Genomic DNA, 19,939 nt, shown 5'->3' with positions numbered 1-19,939 from the left:
TACAACAAAGATACCAGCAGGGGTACTAAAGCACGTTCCTTCCTGTGACATCAGGAATTCTCTGATGACCACCGTTAGCTCACAGACTCCCCAATGGCGTCGAAAACACTTCCTTAAGCTCCCAGCAGTCTAGAATGCCCAACCAAACTTCCTTCTGTCCTTCCGGTCAAACTCCTATCACACTTCCTGGCTCTCTCCCCATTCTTTCTCACAGGTGTTTCTCTTAAAATTCTTTCATGTTCATCTTGGCTTCTGCTCCTGAGAGGACCCAGACTAACACATGAGCCAAAAAAAAACAAAACACAGCTTGATGGTTGAAAATGAAGATTTTTTTTCCTTCAGCAGACATCATTTATCATATTAATTTGATGACAATTCTAATAGCAGGCTGTTGATTTTCTTTATTTATAAGTAAAAATGTTTTTAAACTATCTTACGTCACTACTAAAAATAAGGAAGGGTTTTGTTTTTCCTTTAAAACTGGTGTGTATGCCATTCAGGTCTGCAAGGCTGCCCTAACGAAACATTAACTTGCTACAATTTTCTGTAGCTGAGGGGGCTAGGGGGAATAAACTTCCATAAGTTTATCAAACTGATTTCAAGCAAATTGGTTTCCAGTTCAGCTACGTTACCTCTAGAGACAAAGCCATGGATCCTGCTGAATTCTCTCTCTGAGCATTATTCTGAGCTGTGCATTCTCATCACTACTAGGAAACAAAATCACTCTCAACTGCTAATGTGTGCTTTTACTAAATGCATCAACTCCACCCAGTCTTGCTCATTCACCACAACCCAGTTTTTAAACACTGCTCAGATTCCTGCCTCAACCATTTGTGCCCATTTTGGCTGCCTTCTCCAACAATTTAGGAAAGCCTAGAGGCCAATAAACAAGTAAACTTGGACAGCCACAAACCACAGTGCCTCAGATCTAAACTACTGAGTTTGCTTACTTAGCATACCTCAAGCTGGGGCAAATCCATTTGCTACCGTAGCTTGAGGCCTCCCAAGAACCTCCTAAGAATGCTGGGGAGGGACCACATGAGCATATGTAAATATCATAGCCTCCCTTATTCAAGGATCCTGCAGTGAACATTAGGCAAAGTTTCTTTTATTGCTCCCGAGCTCTATTATCATTGCTACCATCCTTAAAATTTCTTCAATACCTTTGGGATCTAACCCACTTTTCATTTTCTAGGACAACTGGGGGTGGGGAGATGGATAAAAGGAAACACACAAGATTCTTGGCATTTCTCTCCCTGTTACTTACTTTTAAAGCAAGGCTTTCAACAAACAAGTGAATAGAAGCAGAAATGCAGACATGGTTTCAGTCTTCTCCATCACTGAATAACTCTGATCATTGTGGAATGTGCCATTAGGGGACCAGGCTCTTTCAATCTTTACATGCTACAGAATCACCTGGGGAGTAGAGGGTGACGATTTGCACAACTAGAGAGCAGTAGTGTCACAACAAGGAGATTGGCATTGGTTCAACCCACATCCCAGACCAATTTAAAGAGAATCTCTGGGGGGTAGTATCCAAGCATCTGTCACCCCAGGTGACTCAAATTTTCAACCACCTTTAAGGTCCATTACCCTAGGTCGAAGACATTTGTTCTCAAACTTTATCAAGCATCAAAATCATCTGGACACTTTTAATACAAAGATTGCTGTACAATTGGGGACAATTGCTGGGACAATGTTACCCCATTTCTGAGTAACAATCTAGGTAAAGAATTTCGCATTTCTAACATGCACTCAGGATATATTGATGCTGCTGGTCCAGGGATTTTGAAACCCTACACTCTAGGAAATTCTGTTTCCCAGAAGGTCCACGTAAGCACACTTCTGCTTACATTTTATTGGCAATGACTGTCACCTGGACATCACTAGTAGCAACCAGAATATTAAATATTTTCACTGAGCACAGTACTTCCCCAAACAACATCAGAATTATCTTTAAAAAGAAGGGGAGAAGAGATATCTGGGAGGTGAGTACTTCCTAAAAAAATTAATGTCATATGAACATAAAAATGAAATTGTTTTGTGTATTTTGTGGCACACTGGAATAACTGAACATTTATGGAGCCTGGACGGCGGCCAGCATCTACTGGTACAGGCTCTTCAGCCATCAGGCTCTGTCCATCCACAAGGGGATCTGAGCTCTGTCCATGCAGATAGATGATGAAGCTCTGGATTGACAACTGGAAATGTCTGCTACAAAAATGTACCAAGGTGAACCACTATACCCTAATTTGTATGACCAGTCCATCCTTTAAAAGAAAAAAAGGTTCATATTCAGCAAATTTAGCAAATGTCAATTTATGTGGGAGCCGGTATGAAAAAGAGTTAACTCCTAATGGCTGAGCTGTCTCTTCTCTCAGCAAACTTCATTTCAGAGGGTCACTAGTGAATTGTCTACAAACATATTGGCTATGTTAGCACTTTAATCTGATCTGACTTCAATCATTCTTTCTTATATACCATTTCCTTCAGATTTTTTTTTTCCTATGAAGAGATCTCACACAATTCCCGGCTCACACCGTGTGGCATTAGAGTTTTAGAATCACTGCCAGTAGATTAGCTGAGTGACTGACCAAGGGAACACATACCAGTATAAAGCATTCTAATACCCCTAATTCTCCTCTTACCTTCTGCACACCGTGCCCATTTGGAATGATTGCAATGTTTCCCATTTTTGTAATGGTTGAAGCTGAAAGGGAAGTGGGCCCTGAAATACCTTAGTGCAGAGCAATTTTAAAAGATTTGAAAGCTTTCCCCTTCAAGCCACAAAACGTTCTGAAAGCTTCTGATCGCTTGACTCTATTCTATCCCATACAGATCTGACCAAGCTGCCATTCCATCAGCCCCCACATACACTGAAAAATATCTGTCTTTAATCATTAAGACATTCCCTATTGCTTCAAATGACTCTACTGCTCCTATAAAAGCTTAAATTATTTTCACTTGAGAAGGTCCAGGCCTGTGAGTTCCTTTGCCAAAAGAATGGGGTCCATCAGTAAAAATTACATAAAAGCAATGGTTTGCATTCAAAATATGTCTTATTGTATACAAATAAAATATAAAGAACTCCTATGTATATTGGTCTCCTTTGTTGGGAAAAAAAAGAGCCATAGTAGTTGCCATAATCTTTATGACATTACTGCTGTTACTCTCTCAGTGACAGTAGAAGGCTCATTGCTGGGATGACAAAGAGTCACAAAGCCACACACTCAACACCCTTTGGTCTGTGGCTACCGCTGCAATTTCCAAGGCCTATCATAGGGTGAAGTGCTATGTCTTTGTTTCTCAGGCTGCTTAAATCTTTGCCCAAACTTGGCCACCCTGGCTCTAATTGCCATCTACTGAGAGGGCTCCTCCAACTTCTCTGGGCTTTTATAGGGTATCAGGGGCTTTTTAGTAAATGTACTCATAATCAAGGATTAGCAGATTCTGTATTAGCTAGGATTGTTAGATCTCCATGACCACACAAAGTTTAAAAGCATATACTCATGTCATCATTCTCTTCCTAATTTCATAAAAGTGAAGTTATGTTTTGTTGTTCATGAATCAGCCAAATACCTTTCATACACATTGGCATATCAGTTCTTTTATCTAATAATTGATAAAGAAAACATCACACTACTTCAATTAGAATTAGTTCGAGTTCGTTCATCCAACAGCCACTCAGCAAGTATTTATTGCGTGTCCACTGCATGTAGACTCTGCCTCATGTAGCGGGTACAGCAGTGAATAAAAGAGTCACCGTTCCAGTACTCAACAAGCTCACATTTATCTAGTAAATTGATTTATAAAGTGCATATTTAGTCATCTATGTTTCTCAATGAGGCTCTTGCTATTATGGAATGAATTTATTTCTGGCAGTTTTCTAACTGTGGTGGGGAAAAGTAAGCAAGTGAAAAGAATATGTCCCTAGCATTCTGAGGGTCAAAAGACTCTTATTTTGAGTCTTCTTTACTTTAGCCCCATTACTTTCCTTTAATTTCTGATCCTTGGTCCTCAATTCAACAACAGGAAGTTAGTCAATTCATCCCCTATTTCTGTCTATCCCTTCACTAGATGGTGAGCTCCATTCTTGAGCACAGAGAAATGATGTCTCATGCATTGTCCCTTCCCATCCCTGACACTCCTCTCTTCTCACACAGCACATACAGGAGTCCCCATCACTGTGAGTGTCTAAGACATGCTGGATGAATAGACAGATAGATGGATGAGTGGGGGGATGCCCAGCTGTGCCCCGGGAGGGTGTCTATTGGACTGGTACTTTATGGAAGTGACTACCACAGCTTACTTAGTCCACATGGCTTCCTCATAAGTCCAAACTTATTTCTTCAGGTTTTGAAGGATTCTGTCAAAGCAGAGTACTCAGGCTCTGTGCCAGGTTACAGGGAAGGGAGGTCATATTTTGCCATGAAAAAAAACTCTTCACAGAATCTGGAAGGCAACTCAGAGAACATCCAGTTCAATCCCATAATTTATAGATGAGAAAAGGAACCATGTAAGGTGAAATGTTCTACCTGAGATTATGTTGCTGGTTAGACACAAAGCAATGACCAGAACCCAGGCTTCTTCACTTGCAGCCCAGGCATCTTCCTAGTGCACAATATGGACCACATCTGTAAACTAGACAAAGTGAGGCAACCTCACAATTGTCTTCAACAACTCGCTATAGACATGAGTGGACAGATGGTTCACCATGACTCCCGGATGCCAGCCAAAGGTCTGGGCGGAAGGACAGGGCACCTTGAGTTTATATTTGCTTAAAAGGCTACAGTATGTTTACCCAGAATGTGTAGCACATGCTGCATCTTTCTATCAGCCTTGGTTATGCAGCTGAGACTGAAATTGTGTGTGGCCATGTCCTTGGTAGTTGTGTTTAGTGCCCACTCATAGAAAATTTTAAAAAATAGAACAAAATAACAACCTTAAGAAAAACTTGAGGTTTGGGAGAATCAAGATGTTCCTGAAACCATGCCAGATATTACTTAATTAAAAAATAAGCACAAGTTTTAACACAGTGGGGCGCTTGAAATAAAGAGAGCAATGGTACAGAAGAGCATTAAGAAGAATTATTGCTTATGTTAATGAATGGCATTCCCTTTATTATCTAAATTGATAGGGAGGTTGTATTGTTTTTTTGGTTGTTGTTCACTCAACATGTATCACCCACAGATGGAGTAGTGTGTATGATTTGAGAGACAAATAGGAAACTCTGCCGGCCTACAAACTAACTTACTGCAGCATAAGAAAAGAACTCCCTTGTGCTTAACAGGCTGACCTTAAAAGTGCAAATAATTTGGAAGAGTTATGTCATAAAATTGCATAATTATACCATCAGAGTTTATAACTTAGTGAACACATCTTTAGTGAGATGACACAAAACAAAATTGCCAATTCTCTCATTGGTAGAGTGGGCTTCTTCTTGTTCTGGGCCTGCCTGACATCCCCAGATCAGCGAGTTCCATATTGTGTATGTAATATGTTACAACACACTCTTTCTTTTCCCAGATAACTCTTAAAATGCTTCCAGTTATAAGTAAAAGGATGATATCTAACTCAAACTGGCTTCTTGCCTCTGTATTCATCTCAGAATTTGGTCTTTGTAACTGAAAGGTGAAAAGGGCAAGCAAGCATCTTGCCCCCTGTTCTATCCCTGAACAAAGTCATAAGTGGACTCTTATTGGACCAAATTCCAATACGTGACCTTCCCTAAACCAATTACTGTGGGCCTGGAGGATGGACTGTTCTGATCGGCTAGAACCGATTGTGGCCAACAACTAGAACTGAGGTGATATAAGTGCATGGAGGCAGAGATGGATGTTTGCTGCCATGAGCACCACAGAGTGCACTATACTCTATGCTGTAAAGAGGCAGGAGTTATCATGGTGGATGGGGGAATAGGAGAAAAGATAATCAGTTCAGAACATGGGGCAGTGCCTGAAGAGGATGGATACAGTTGGATCCAAAATGGGAGTTCTGAGGACTTGCCTGGTGGTCTGGTGGCTAAGACTTCATGCTCCCAATGAGAGGGCCCAGGTTCGATCCCTGGTCAGGGAACTAGATCCCACATGTGGCAACTAAGAGTTTGCATGCCGCAACTAAAGATCCCGCATGCTGCTGCTAAAGATCCCACACAAGCAACGAAGATCCTGTGTGTCACAACTAAGACCCAGCACAGCCAAATAAATAAATATATAAATAAATATTTTTTAAAACAAATAAAATGGGAGTTCTGTAGTGCCAAATTAATGTATCTCTCAGTGGCAGAAGAAGGGTAAATAGTTGCTTTTAGTTGAGAGAGTTTCAGAAAGAGGGCTGACAAGGGCATGCATTTTCTTAGGGCACAAATGCAATAATTTACAGGTATGTTCTGCAAATCTCTTGCTCGAAGTTATCAGTAGTGGATGACAAGTAGCAAAACATTCACATTCTCCTTCCTGCTTTCTTTCCATATGACCACAGCTCAAACTGAATAGGAATAGGATTCTACAGAGTATTCACAATATTCTGGGTGGGAAAAAAACATAAAGAAGAAGAATTAAGCTCTTTTCAACCTATTGACATTGCTCTGATGCCTATTTTACTCTTCAAATATAACTCTTTAAGATCATAGTCATAATTTTCTTTAAAATTAGACGATCATTTGTTTGTTTTGTATCCAAAATCTTTAGAGGTTGAGCTTAAAAATTATTGCTTCTTTTCTTTCTGTTTGTCTTGTAAGGTGATCATGTATCCTCCCTTCCCAAGTCTCTCTACAGTGTATCTCAATATACCATAACGTGATAGCATTTTTATGAGACTAATTCAGTGTAATAAATGCTGCAGATGGAAATTAGCAGCACAAAATAGTAACAAGTGCACTGCCTTTGGAAAATGTAAAACCTAGAATTCCACCATTAACCGTGAACTTTGGTCAAGTCATTCATTTCTCAGGGCTTCAGCAGTGGTTTCTTTCTAAGACGAGGTAAGAATAATATCTTACCTGTCTAAAAGAGGAGAAGTAGTAGACAAGATGATCTCTTGATTCCCCCTTAGAATGAAAATATCTATTATTCTTGGGAAGAGTCAACAAATGACACTTGCGAATGATATGGTAATAATCCTATGATATTTCGAAATGTTAGTATTAACATAAGTGGGCTATTGGTGTATTCATTGACGGTAAACAAATACGACAGCAATGTAAGCTAGCAAAAGGGCAGCTTTCATTTTGAGATTTTGTGTCCTGTGTCTCAATCAATCATTCTTCAGTTTGGAGATCAGTTTTAGTTGTAACTTTTTGGTGATATGTCAGTAGATAAGATAAAAAATGTAGTTGTTACCAGGACCAAAAACTTACACCAAACTGATAACTTCTCCACTACTCTATAAATGCACTGAATATTTAAAATTAATATATTAGAGGGCATTGCTATTAGCTTGATTACTCTTCCTAGAAAACTGCTTTTGTATTTAGCTGTTTCCTTCATAGTCCTAAAACATGTCTTCAGTGTTAGGACCTATTGTAGTAACCATAGTTTCAAGTAGATTTTTTAAAAACAAATTGAATGGAAAGCCATTTATTGGAGAAGGGTTGAGGGCAAGGGAACTAAACAAGTGTGTTTCATAAAGTTGCAGGGATTCAGCTAGTGAGACTTGTGGATTGCATTACATGGCCACCACTAAATTAAATTAGTGCCTGCACTAAAAGCTTATTTATAACACATGTATATGTAGATAAACATTCATTCATATATGAGTGCATTATTTCTATACACTGAATACTCATTATGTGCCAGGCACTGTGCTAGGAACTGGTTACAAAAGAATGAGTGAACAGAGCTTCATGGAGCTATGAGCAAATGTCAATGACAGTACAAAGAAGGATGCGAGTATTCTACCTCGAGAAGCCTGAAAGACTTCACAGACTTGGGTGGGCATCTTCCATATATCTATGCTAGCTAAGTGGGTGACATTTCCCAGGAAACAGTGCAGAGCTGGAGGATAAGAAAACAGAGTACAGAATATAGGGGATAACCTACTTTTAAGGAGCTAGTGGAAGAAAACAGTCAGGAAAAAAATAGTGAAAAAAATACATTCAGAGAGGTACAAAAAGAATCAGGAGGCAGCATTGCTCAGTGACCAGGATGGACAGAATTTCAGGAAACTGGTCAACTTGTAGAAAAGTCCAGTAGGATAATGTCATAGAACAGTCCTCAGGGATTAGCACTCAGGTGGGCATTGGTGACGTCTGGGGACAGCTTCCACAGCGCAGCTATTTCACTGAATGCCATTCTGGGCAGCTCTCAGGAAGAGGCCACATTGAGGTCATCAAAATATTTTCAAAAATTGTAGTACTCAATGTCCCACCACCAGCTGACCCTGTCTGTCTCTCTGTGTCATAGGGTCTTGACTGTTTGCACTAGTCAGTGGAACAACATCTATGATACACAGTATCTTCCTTTTTGCCTTTCAACTCAATTTTTTCCTTTTCTTATAAGATACTGAAGGACACTTCTATTCCTTGACAAGGCCTCCCGAGACTCCTCTTCATCTTCAGAGGAAGGAAACAGATTGTATTGATAAACCTGTCTACTTCTTCATAGGCTTGTGTGGTTGGTAGTTTGTACCCTCTCTTCTCTCAGTTTCATCAGCCTTTGAAAAGACAACTAAAACTACTGGTCACAATGAGAACAAAGATAGATAGTTTTGTTCCCCATTCCCTGCCAAGGAATGGACTTTGGTGGAGGCTGAAAGAAAATCACTGGCTGTGTCAGCCACATCTTCAGCTGCTCTAAGAGACTCCACATTAAATCAACAGCTTGAAGAAGGTAGTTTATTTTTCTCACAATAACCAAAGGAAAAAGTTCTAGGTGGAGAGTAGGTCTGTTCTGCACAGTCAGTTAGGGACCCAGGTCTGTTCCTCTTTGCATGAGCAAGAATGTTTGGTAAAGCTGAGTCTCAAGCATGTCCAGATTCCAATTCATGGGGAGGGGATTAGAGAGCAGGTCTGTAAAATGAAACATCATACTGAATCTGAATCAATCACCTAAAACTTAGTCATATGACAGAGAGCAGCAAGGAATATCCCAAGCTGGGCTACTACATTCCAGCTACAATTCCATCAACATGGAGGAGGAGAAGAATGGATTTGTGGAGGTAGCAATCAACTGCTAAGAAACAAGGGCAGAATAGATTCTAGTGGGCAATTATCAACCTCTGCCAAAGTATGTTCCTTTCCCTTTATACTTTACATTCTTATTGGAGAAGCACGCAAGGTTAATAGGTAGTTATAAACAGTCTGTTAAAGGCTATGACAGCTGTAAACACAACATGGATGTTAAGAACAAAGTAATGAATCCAACTTGGCCTTTGGGGATCCGGAAGGCTTCTAAGACGAGGCATTTATATATAAAAAAGAGAATCCTGAAGGATAAGTAATAGTTACTCTAATTGGGGGGTGGGGCATTGTCAAAGGTTTTAGGAAAACAACTCAGCCTGAAGACAAGTCATGGTGAGCACTATGGGAAAAACACAAAGAGTATCACATGACCAATATATAACATTTTATTTAAAGAAAGAATTGCTGGACTATAGACAGCATGGGGGAAATGGTGTCAGATGGGATTGAGAAGCTAGATTACAAGGGATGTTATAGTACCTGTAACCTTATAACCAGGCAATCAAGATTTCACTTGAAACACTATGGGGAGACATATATAGGCCAGACAGCCTCAATCCCTGAAAGAAGGGAACACAATTTTTTTCTTTTACCTCCAAATTATGATATCATTCTTCAGTTCTCCTACCCTCATTAGCCTCAGGTCACACTGCACACAGGTAAATCATCTTATGCTCATTTGGCCCATAAGAGAGGAAATCTTCATATTTTCTCATTTATAGCTCTACACTTAACCCTGTTGAAGAAGAACCCATATAATTTGATTCGAAGTAGGGGAAGAAATAAATCCAGTTCTGCTGGACTTCGCTTTGAATGATAATAATCACATAATATCTCAGCAAAGTGTATTCTTTTTGTTACATCCATATAAAGTTGATATTCATAATCTGAGTAGTAAGCATCCTTTGTATATACCCTTGCTTCTGGCTGCATTCTCATAAAACCTATTTTAATGCATTTCCTCAGGGCTATAAGCAAACAATACAACCCCTGCTTTTGATAGGGCTATGAAAGCGGGAAGAAATTATGCTGTATAAAACCAGAGGGCAAAGTGAAAAGCAGTAGAATGAAAATAAATACTCAGTTGTATAACCATCAAGGTGTTTTTGCTTTGTTGCATTATCTTTTAATCTTTGACTTATCTACTTAAAGAAGAGGGCTGCCGTATTAGATTGGCTTATTCTCTCATTATTTTTATTAAAGCACAATATATTTTCCATTTTTATCCTTCTTTACACCTACTGCTATAGGGAATGTTGAAGGTAACCTTGAATTCTGTTTTGTCCTTTGAGGAGAGAGAGTTAACTTCCTGTGGAGGTTTTGTAAGGGAGAATAACAAAGTTTGCTTTGGTTGCTTGAGCAGTCATAACAAATGCACGCATAGGTGACCCTAGACCTCACTATACCTAACTCACATAAGCCCCTTACACATCCCATCCTCTGGAACACCCCTCCCTTCCCTCTGCTTGTTGCTTGGGCTTCCGTCTCATCAGGTAGCAGCCTTTTGAGCTGTAAGTCACTCCTTTGAGCTTCCTGACCTTGTGCCATTCTCAGTCACACCTGGACCTAGTTCAGGTCCAGAGTGAGGTCTTACACTTGGGTCTCCCTAGGTACCCTAAACTCAACATCTGCAGAATGGACCACATCCTTCCATCCACCACTTCCACCAAACAACCAATTCTGCTTCTCATCAGCTACCATATTCATTAAGTCTAAGATATCCAACCTTCTCATTTAAAAAATTTTGTAGTCAGAATCTTCCTGACAATGGATGGCATCTTAAAAATATTGCTGCAGGGCAGAAGTCTTGATAAAGTTGACCTTTGAATAGAAGAACTTAGTCCTAAACGGTCATATTGTTGAAGAATCTTAACTGGCATAATATCTCTGTATATAAAGTAGATACATTCCTCAAAAACTGACTCTAAACTAAACTTTAGGATAATATACTCCTGTTACGTGCTAATTTATTTGACAAAAAGAAAGTCACATTCAATAATAAGTCAAAGTCATTCTAAGTATATTTCTAATGCAAAACCAATTTTAAAATTAAATGTTAACATCCCAGGAAAAGTCAGAAGATAAAAATACTAAAACTAAAAATATGATGATCAGCAGACGAGGAGGTGGAAGTAACACATCACAAGCTTTCGTGATTTGACTTTAGTTTTCCACCTGCTTACAAACCTCATTTACACTTCCAATTTTAGTAATTATTTTGCATTCTTATTTTTCACTGTCTGCTATCATTGCCATTTGGCTTTCCTCAGACTATTTTGACCTCAGTCAATCAATCAATCATTCAATGTCTTTTAAAAAATCTCAACAGCTAAACAGGGCATTAAACAAGAGGCCCAAATAGATCCAAGAAACTCTAATTACTCCTATGCTCAAGATGTATTTTAGAGTCTTTGAGAGATAAGTTATAAACACATTCACATTTAGCATCCCAGCCCACACATGCAAATGCTCAATAAATATCTGTTTCATAATAGGAATTTTATTAGTAGATAATGACAGCAATAAATTAATACTAACAATAAAGTAAATCATATGATAATGTCTCATGAGCAGTGCAGATCTCAAGAACTGTTGGCTTTCGTAAGAGGGAGAGATGTCTGTAGGCTGACCTTATCTGAGGTTACCTGGGCTTGAAGGTGAAGTGCTATAATAGCCTAAATGGTGTCTTTTTGTTCATTTGGAAAAGGCAACCCTTCCGGTAGGCAGATGCAACCCTAGACTGTCTGGCTTGCCAAACAAAGCATAGGCTGGATTTTAGCTCCTTTCCCACACACTGGTCCAGATGATCTTGTTCCATAAGCATCCTGAGCAACTATAAATGGCAGCTCTGGGAAGAGGGGAATGTGTGCCTGAGAAGACACTTAATACTTTTCCTTGATTAAAATTTTGCTTTTCCAAATTCCTCTTCCATTTCTGCAATTGGGCATAATCCTTATGTGCTTAAAATGTTAGTCTCTTCATGCTTGGATCTATCTCACTCATGACCCAGCAAAATGCTTTACATGTTATTTCCACTTGGAAGTCATGTTTTGCCCCCACTTTCCGCCTATTTAACTTACAAAGTCATTGTTGTCTCTCCAGGGAGAATATAAAATTAGAGTAAAATATGTCTTAAAGCATGCACTTCATATCCAATAATTCACTATCTGCACAGGTATTCATTATTATCTCCTTTAATCTTTTCAGCCACCTGTGAGGTAAGTGTGACTAGGAGTTCCATTTTACAACAGAGGAAGTTGAGAACCTGGGAGTTTCTGTGACTGTTCAGACTCCTGTAGGAGGAACAGGATGTGTTCCTAAGGTTCTGAATCTAAATTCCTGAAGGTTAAGTCCATGAGAATAGACCCTTTGTCTGTCTCCTTTACTTTCAAATTCGTACGTCCTGAAATATTTATCAAATTCATATTTAATAAAAATGCAATGCATTCAACACCTAGTTTTTAGTCCCTACTATCTGGCAGTTATCATTTTAGACACTAGGGATATAGCTGTAAGCAACACCAATAAAAATCCTTAACCCTCCAGTAGGGAAGATAATAAATAAATTAGCAACTAAATTGTCTGGCATGCCGGACGTTGACAGATGTTAAGGCGATAAATCAGAAAAGAGGGAAAGTGAATGTGGCTGCATTGGGTCTTTGTTGCTCCACTCAGGCTTTCTCTAGTTGCGGCGAGCGGGGGTTACTTTTCGTTGCGGTGCGCGGGCTTCTCGTTGTGGTGGCTTCTCTTGTTGTGGAGCATTGGCTTCAGGCATGTGGGCTTCAGTAGTTGTGGCACGTGGGCTCAGTTTTTGTGGCTCGCAGGCTGTAGAGCACAGGCTCAGTAGTTGTGGCACACGGGCTTAGCTGCTCTGCGGCATGTGGGATCTTCCTAGACCAGGGCTCGAACCTGTGCCCCCTGCATTGGCGGGTGGATTCTTAACCACTGCGCCACCAGGGAAGCCCCAGGACATATATTTTAAAATGTCTAGAACTAAAGTCCTGACATAACTTCATAAATTCCTATTTACCTAGTGCACATTATTATTTGTGTCTCTGATGACATTGTTATTTATCTGACTATAAATACGGAGCTTACAGACTAATTCAGAGTGCTTTTTCTAAAATTAAAAATAAAATTCAATAATTATTCATTTGTGGGCTCACTGGAAGTTCCAGATCACACTATGAAAAACCACTAATAATAAAATGTATTAAACATACTGTCCCTGAAATTGTCTATTCACTTATTCATATATTCAATAATTTAAAGTACCACACACGTACCAAGAAAAGCATGAGGTATAGTTCCTTTTAGGATAAAAATAAACAAAACCAACCTATGTTCTTGAACCCCTCTGTAGGAGTGTATGTCACCTTCCCACAAGTGAAATACACAGAATGCAAAACACTCCCCACCCCTCTCCTCCAGGATGGTCATCTTGTAAAGGAGGCTGGAATAACAGATGCATCAACCCAACCAACAAGGTTTTGCTCTTCACTCTCCCTCAGATTAAATAGAAAAGTAAGATTATACATGTATGTGTGTGCATGTGTGTGTGCATGGGTGTCAGGCATGCACATCGCCCAACCCTTCCATTGAGGAATAGACACCACATCAAAGATTCAACGTTGTTACATAGCTCTCATTACCAGTCGCTTTCATATTTTTTTGGTCAAACCAAATGTAAGGAAGATTACATGGGAGGGAAATAAGATTAGGGGCGAGGTTTGGTGGTTTGGAGAGCCAGAATCGTTATTTTTTCATGTTTCCTGCATAAGAGATTTAACTGCAATTTCAAGTTTAAAGTACAGTGGCATAAATTACATAACAGAAATTTGATGTGTTAAATGAAACACATAGAGAAAGATACTGTTATTGCTCAAACTCCTTGATTATCTTGTAAGTGTCCAAAAAAACCCACCCTCACCTCATCTAGAGATTGGGAAATTAAAATAACCTTAAAATAACCTAAAAAATTAACTCTAGAAAAATAATGTGCTGAATCTAAGTGGATTTGTTGAGTAATGGAAGAACAGCATTAGAATCAGGTTGGGTTTAAATTCCTACTTTGCTACCTCACCAGCATCTATCTCTTCAGTTTCTTCATAGAGAAATTGAGGATAATTATACCTCCATCAGCTGTCCTTAGGTCCTTTCAAGGTTTAAATGAGATAATGCAAATAAAGTTATTTTCACCTTATATGTCACATAAAAGCATTCAGTAATGCTAATTGCCAAGACAGTGTCTAAGAAAAGAAAAGGAAGAAATTGGTAAAAAAAAAAAAAAAAAAAAAAAAAAAAAACAATTAAAATATCCCCATTTACAAGAGGGTGGAGTGTTAAGCACCCTCATCTCTGATATGTAAGGTGGCTTAATCCCTTCTGTTTAGAAATAAATATGGGTTCAGACTCTATGAAATGCATTGGTAAGCTCAAAAAGAAGTTCTGACCACAAAAATATTTTTTTTCCCTTAAAGTTAGGGAAATAAGTGGGCTGGCACTGGTAAACACATATTTTTAGAGTCAGCTTTAAGGTTTAGCTGTGGGACTAGCATTCCTATTTGGTGGCAGATGCAAATAAGAAAATAATAGCACAAACCTCTGGAGTTGGGATGGGCAACAGTTCTAGTTCCATTTTTCAATCTATAAACAGAAGTATGAAAGGCATCTAAATTATTCCACTTTAAATCACTAATTTCGAAGTGCAAGTCATCAAACTAAGATTTGAACTAAACCTACACACCCCTCAAGAAAGAGATTTCCATTTCAGAAGTGAATATACAACGCGGCACTGCCCTAGGACGTTTCCCTTCCCTGAAACATCTAGTATTCATCTTCCGCAACCACAAAGTACCAAAGAAGTTGCTAGCTTATTCTCTGCAAGATTTTTGGAAGAATTTGCTGGCACATCGTGTCCTATCTTGAGGTTTGCAGAAGGGAAAGGACAGTCTGACAGCCATGTCAGGGAAATGTCATTTCACCAGCAAGCCAAAGGTCAGATTGTAATTTAAGCAGCAGTTGTCTTGTCAAGGGTTAGAACACTCCCTGGCTTCATCTCATAAGCAGGGAGAAAATCAATCCGTTAGCAATATTCAAATAGAAAGTTTAAGTCAAGACAAAAAAAAAGTCAACTTGTTTTGCCTTTTTTTTTTCTGATTGGTCAGCAGACAGCTTTGTAAATGTTCTGTTGATGACGTAAGATTTTTTTAATGTTAGTAAAATTAGACATCTGATTTTTTTAATGTCATTTTTTCTCTCTCTGATTTCAAAATATATGGAAATCTGGGAAACTGAATGTACACCTGGACCCCAGGAAACTCCCTAGCAATGACTATCCAGATGTGGGTTTTAATGACTCCAAAGTTCAAAAACAACCCAAATGATTTGCATACAAAACCAAAGCCCATAATTGCTTACATAAAGATAACTTTATAGTTGACTGCTTGATTTGATTAAGAAGCCATGGTTCTTGATGCTAGTACTCTGAGACCCACCTCTGGTTCCTAGAATCTGAGCTGACCTAACTTTCAACTTTAACCCCGCTGAAGAGAGCTGCACCTTTGCCTATCAGTTTATTATTAGAATTCTCTTTTGGCCTACGTGTTTTTGTTGTTGTTACTGCTGTTGTTTCATATGTTATTAACCTGACTTCTCTAGTCAGCTTAGCATTTAGCAATGTTAAAATATTGCTCAGGTTTGTTGACCTAAATTATAAGAATAATACATTCCTATTGCAAAGGAAAGAATCTAATCATCCAGAAGAGTCAAATCCCCAGACAGCAAATCTTAGTTACACTGAATTCAGTCTCATTTTAACCCCTTGCCCACTAGTGCCACATCTCCCATGGACTGCTTCACAGCTTCCTACCTACGTCCCTGGGGCCTTGGGGAGCCTAGGCTTTTTGTTTTCCACACAGCAGCCAGAGTGATCTGTTCAAATCTGAATCAGATCGTGCTACTGTCGTGCTCAAACGCTCCCATAGATTCCCACTGCGTTGAGATGGAATCTAAACAATCCTTAGGGGCTTCCCTGGTGGCGCAGTGGTTGAGAGTCCGCCTGCCGATGCAGGGGACACGGGTTTGTGACAGCTTGGTGCTTTGTGACCGCCTGGAGGGGTGGGATAGGGAGAGTGGGAGGGAGGGAGACGCAAGGGGGAAGGGATATGGGAACAGATGTATATGTATGACTGATTCACTTTGTTAAAAAGCAGAAACTAAAAAAAAAAAAAAAAAAAAAAAAAAAGATTCACACACACACACAAAAAAGAAAAAAACAAACAAAACAATCCTTAGAGGACCAGCCCCCTCCTACTCTCTCTTTGCTCACTTGACTCCAATCACACTCACCTTCTTGCATTTCCTTGAGCTTGCCCACACTTTCCTGGCCCAGGGTCACCACCCCCGCTAACCTCTCACCTGGGACATCTTCCCATTCAGGTCCCTGCTCAAAGAGGCCTGCTTATCCAAAATGTCAATCCCCTTATCTTGCTTAACGTTTTCCTAACAGCATTCATTATGGAGACCGTATTTCATATTTGTTTGTTATTTGCCTCCTTCCTGAATATGAATTCTACAAGAGCCAAGACTTGTTTATAATTATATCCCCGGCACTGGGCTACCCAGCACCTTACAGGAAGAGGCATTAAATATTGACTGAATGAAACTCACTCCACAAAATAACCACTATTAACAGTTTCGTGTAGATCCTTCCAGATGTTTTCTACATACACGCAAACTGTTTTTCAGAAACACATGCTTTCAATGCCATTGCTTTCAGAATGTCTGTGGATATGCATGTGTATTTTCACACACACTCTTTACATAGATTTCCAGGAGCAGAAGTCCCCAAGTTCCCCTCTGGCCATTTCAGACTAAGTCTTCTATCTCTGCCCATGTTCCAACCTTTCACCTGCCATATTCCTTCAGACCCGCTCCATCTCCTTTTGATGTTCAACTTCGTCAATATTCATTGTCTCTCTTCTATTTCCTGTTGATATGCTTTGATCTTAGTTTTTTTAAAGAAAAAACAGTACATTTTTCCTCAGATCTCTTCTCCTCTCTGCTATTTTATTACTTTTCGTCCTGTAACTACAAGCACTTGAGACAGTGTATCCTACATTTTTGGTCTCCTGTTTCCCATAGCTCAACTGCTCCGTAGGTCCCCCTAAACTCTGCCTTCTGCCCATAGGAGTCTAATAAAACTGTTTTCCAAGCTCATTAATTACTTTCTAATTGCTAAACCCAAAAGCTTTCCCCAGTATAATTTCTTAGATCTCTGATGAGCACCTAAAAATAATTACTATGACAATTCTTTTCTGGCCTCATGGCAGGCTTTGCACTCTAGGATGGCCATGATTGAATGAGCCTCACCACACCCCACTTCTTCAAAATGAGTATTCAATTGCCTGCAAGTTGGTTCACCTTTTTCCTGGATAAGTAGCAGAATTTAGCTGATCATATATCAAAACCATTTGACCCACAATTCCCTGGAATTTGGAAATAGTTCTAGTCTGTCTTATACCCAAAAGGACAAGTATCAGGTACTTGAACAAAACTATACAAGCAGTAACTTTCCCATTTCTAATTAAATAGTCTTGTGACAAAAACTGATCTAATTGATCCCTCTAGTCCAAGTCTTTAGGGTTTTGGAGTTTCTCTGTCCCCATCCCATAAATTGATGTCTAGTAGTAAGCCCTAACTTGTATCCTAGCTACTTGGGCCCAGCTTCCTGTTTTGTTTCTATTGGCCCCTGTTTGCAGTGGAACTGGGTTCTATTGCCCTTCTGGCTTTTTCATTTAAGTGGATTCCACTATTACATGCAGTATGCTACTGACTGTTAACACTAATTCTGAATCTGTGTCCGCTTAGTATTTCCCCAGATTGAATCTCTTTGATCTAGATGCCCGTACACATTTGAATCTCCAACTACATGTTTCTTGAGTGCATGGAACTTGACTATCTTATTCATGACTGTATCCCCTTGTATCACCGCTATCTGGCCTTTAATAGATGCTAAATTGACAGTTCTAAATGAGTAAATAAATGAATGCTCGAAAGTGAATTTGCCATATTTCTGTTTGAATTTTGTCTCTGTTTTTCAGCTCACTCTTAGAAAGCAACACCTCATTCTCAGCTTCACTAAGCTTCTGCTCACGTCTGGCTTATTTTCCTTCCCTTGTTTCATTTCTGCTTTTGTCCCCCATGTTCAGCATGGACAGCTTCATCTCGTGAGGTCCTCTAACTCCCCTTCAATGCTGCTTCTCTGTCAACAAGACTGGAAACAGTTAGAAAGAGTCACACCTATTGCTACTAGGGACATCAGGAAAGGAATGGTTTCTTGCATTACTGGTGGAAATATGTAGTGTTACTGTTATGGAAAACAATCCAATCAGACAGCATAAATTAAAATTAAAAAACATACCCTCAAACCAGCAGTTCCAATGTGGGAATCTCTGCCACAGCAATAAAAGTAGCATTTATTGCAGCACTGCTTATCATGGTTTAGAAAACTGGAAATAAATGCCCATAATAGGACAAATGATTTAATACATGATCCTATGTCCATATCACGGTATGACCAGGAATTCATGCTACTGCAGATTACTTGAAAGGATTGTTGAATGAGAGAAGCAAGTTGTAGAGAAACTTGCATAGGATGATATCACTTCCGTAAAATGAAACAATTACCAACTCTTCCCTATATATATATGCACGTATATATGCATATGCATATATATGCATATTTTTATTGAATATATGAGTACAGAGAAAAATACAGATAAACTCCTATAAGATGTGAACACTGAAGCATGGGTTACCTGGGTATGAATGGGCTTGAGGACAGTGGCATTGATGTGAGTGGAGGGGGAAAGGGAAATAAAGAAAGGAACAAAGTCCTCCCCACAAAAAGACTGCTTTTTAAAAAAACAGATAATGTTCACATTCATCCATTTCTATAAAAATAATAGCAAATATTTTGATAGTTCCTACTCTATACTAGACATTGTCTTAGTGCAGAATATATTACATTTATTTAATCTTCCACCAACTCCATGAGGGAGATACTATTATAAACCTCATGTTTACAGGTGATGAAACTGGAGCACAGGAAAATTAAGAGACAAGCTAAAGTCACACAGTGAGAAAGTGGTGGTTTGAATTTGAATCCAGACAGTCTGACTCCAGAGACCATATTCTTAACCATATGTGATGATGCCTCTTAGGATATGTGCAGTGTATAAAGAAAAGAAATTAAAAGTAATTCTTAAAGATGCACACACAAAGTGGTAACTAAAGGACTGATATTGCTTTTAAATTGTGCATTTCACTAAACCAGACTAATTTTTTCCTTTATTTGGAACTGACTGCATTTTTGTAAGTTTTATATTTGGTTATTTTTTTAATTTTTTAATTTAATTTTATTTATTTTTTATACAGCAGGTTCTTATTAGTTCTCCATTTTAACTATCTTTAATATGAGCTAATATTACTTTGCAGCTCGTGACATCTGTTCTGAAAGGATTACCTCCTCCTGGATTGTATCAGTTACACCTAAAATGATCTTGGTCCCGATACTCATCAAAAAAACTAAGCATCGAGGATCTCATTTCAAGAGCTGTCGATGGAAGAGATTAAGTACTTGTTACAAGTGCTTTTTAGATATGATTCTCTTCCGCAGTGAAATATGGATTACCTAAAAGGTCTTTTTGGTTGGAATGAAAGAAACTTCTTGTGATTAATGCAAGTGTCTATAATATG

This window comes from Hyperoodon ampullatus (genome assembly GCF_949752795.1).
Source record: "Hyperoodon ampullatus genome assembly, chromosome: 10".
Classification (NCBI taxonomy): domain Eukaryota; kingdom Metazoa; phylum Chordata; class Mammalia; order Artiodactyla; family Ziphiidae; genus Hyperoodon; species Hyperoodon ampullatus.
The sequence above is the reverse complement of the archived record's forward strand: the minus strand, read 5'-3'. Positions refer to the sequence as shown.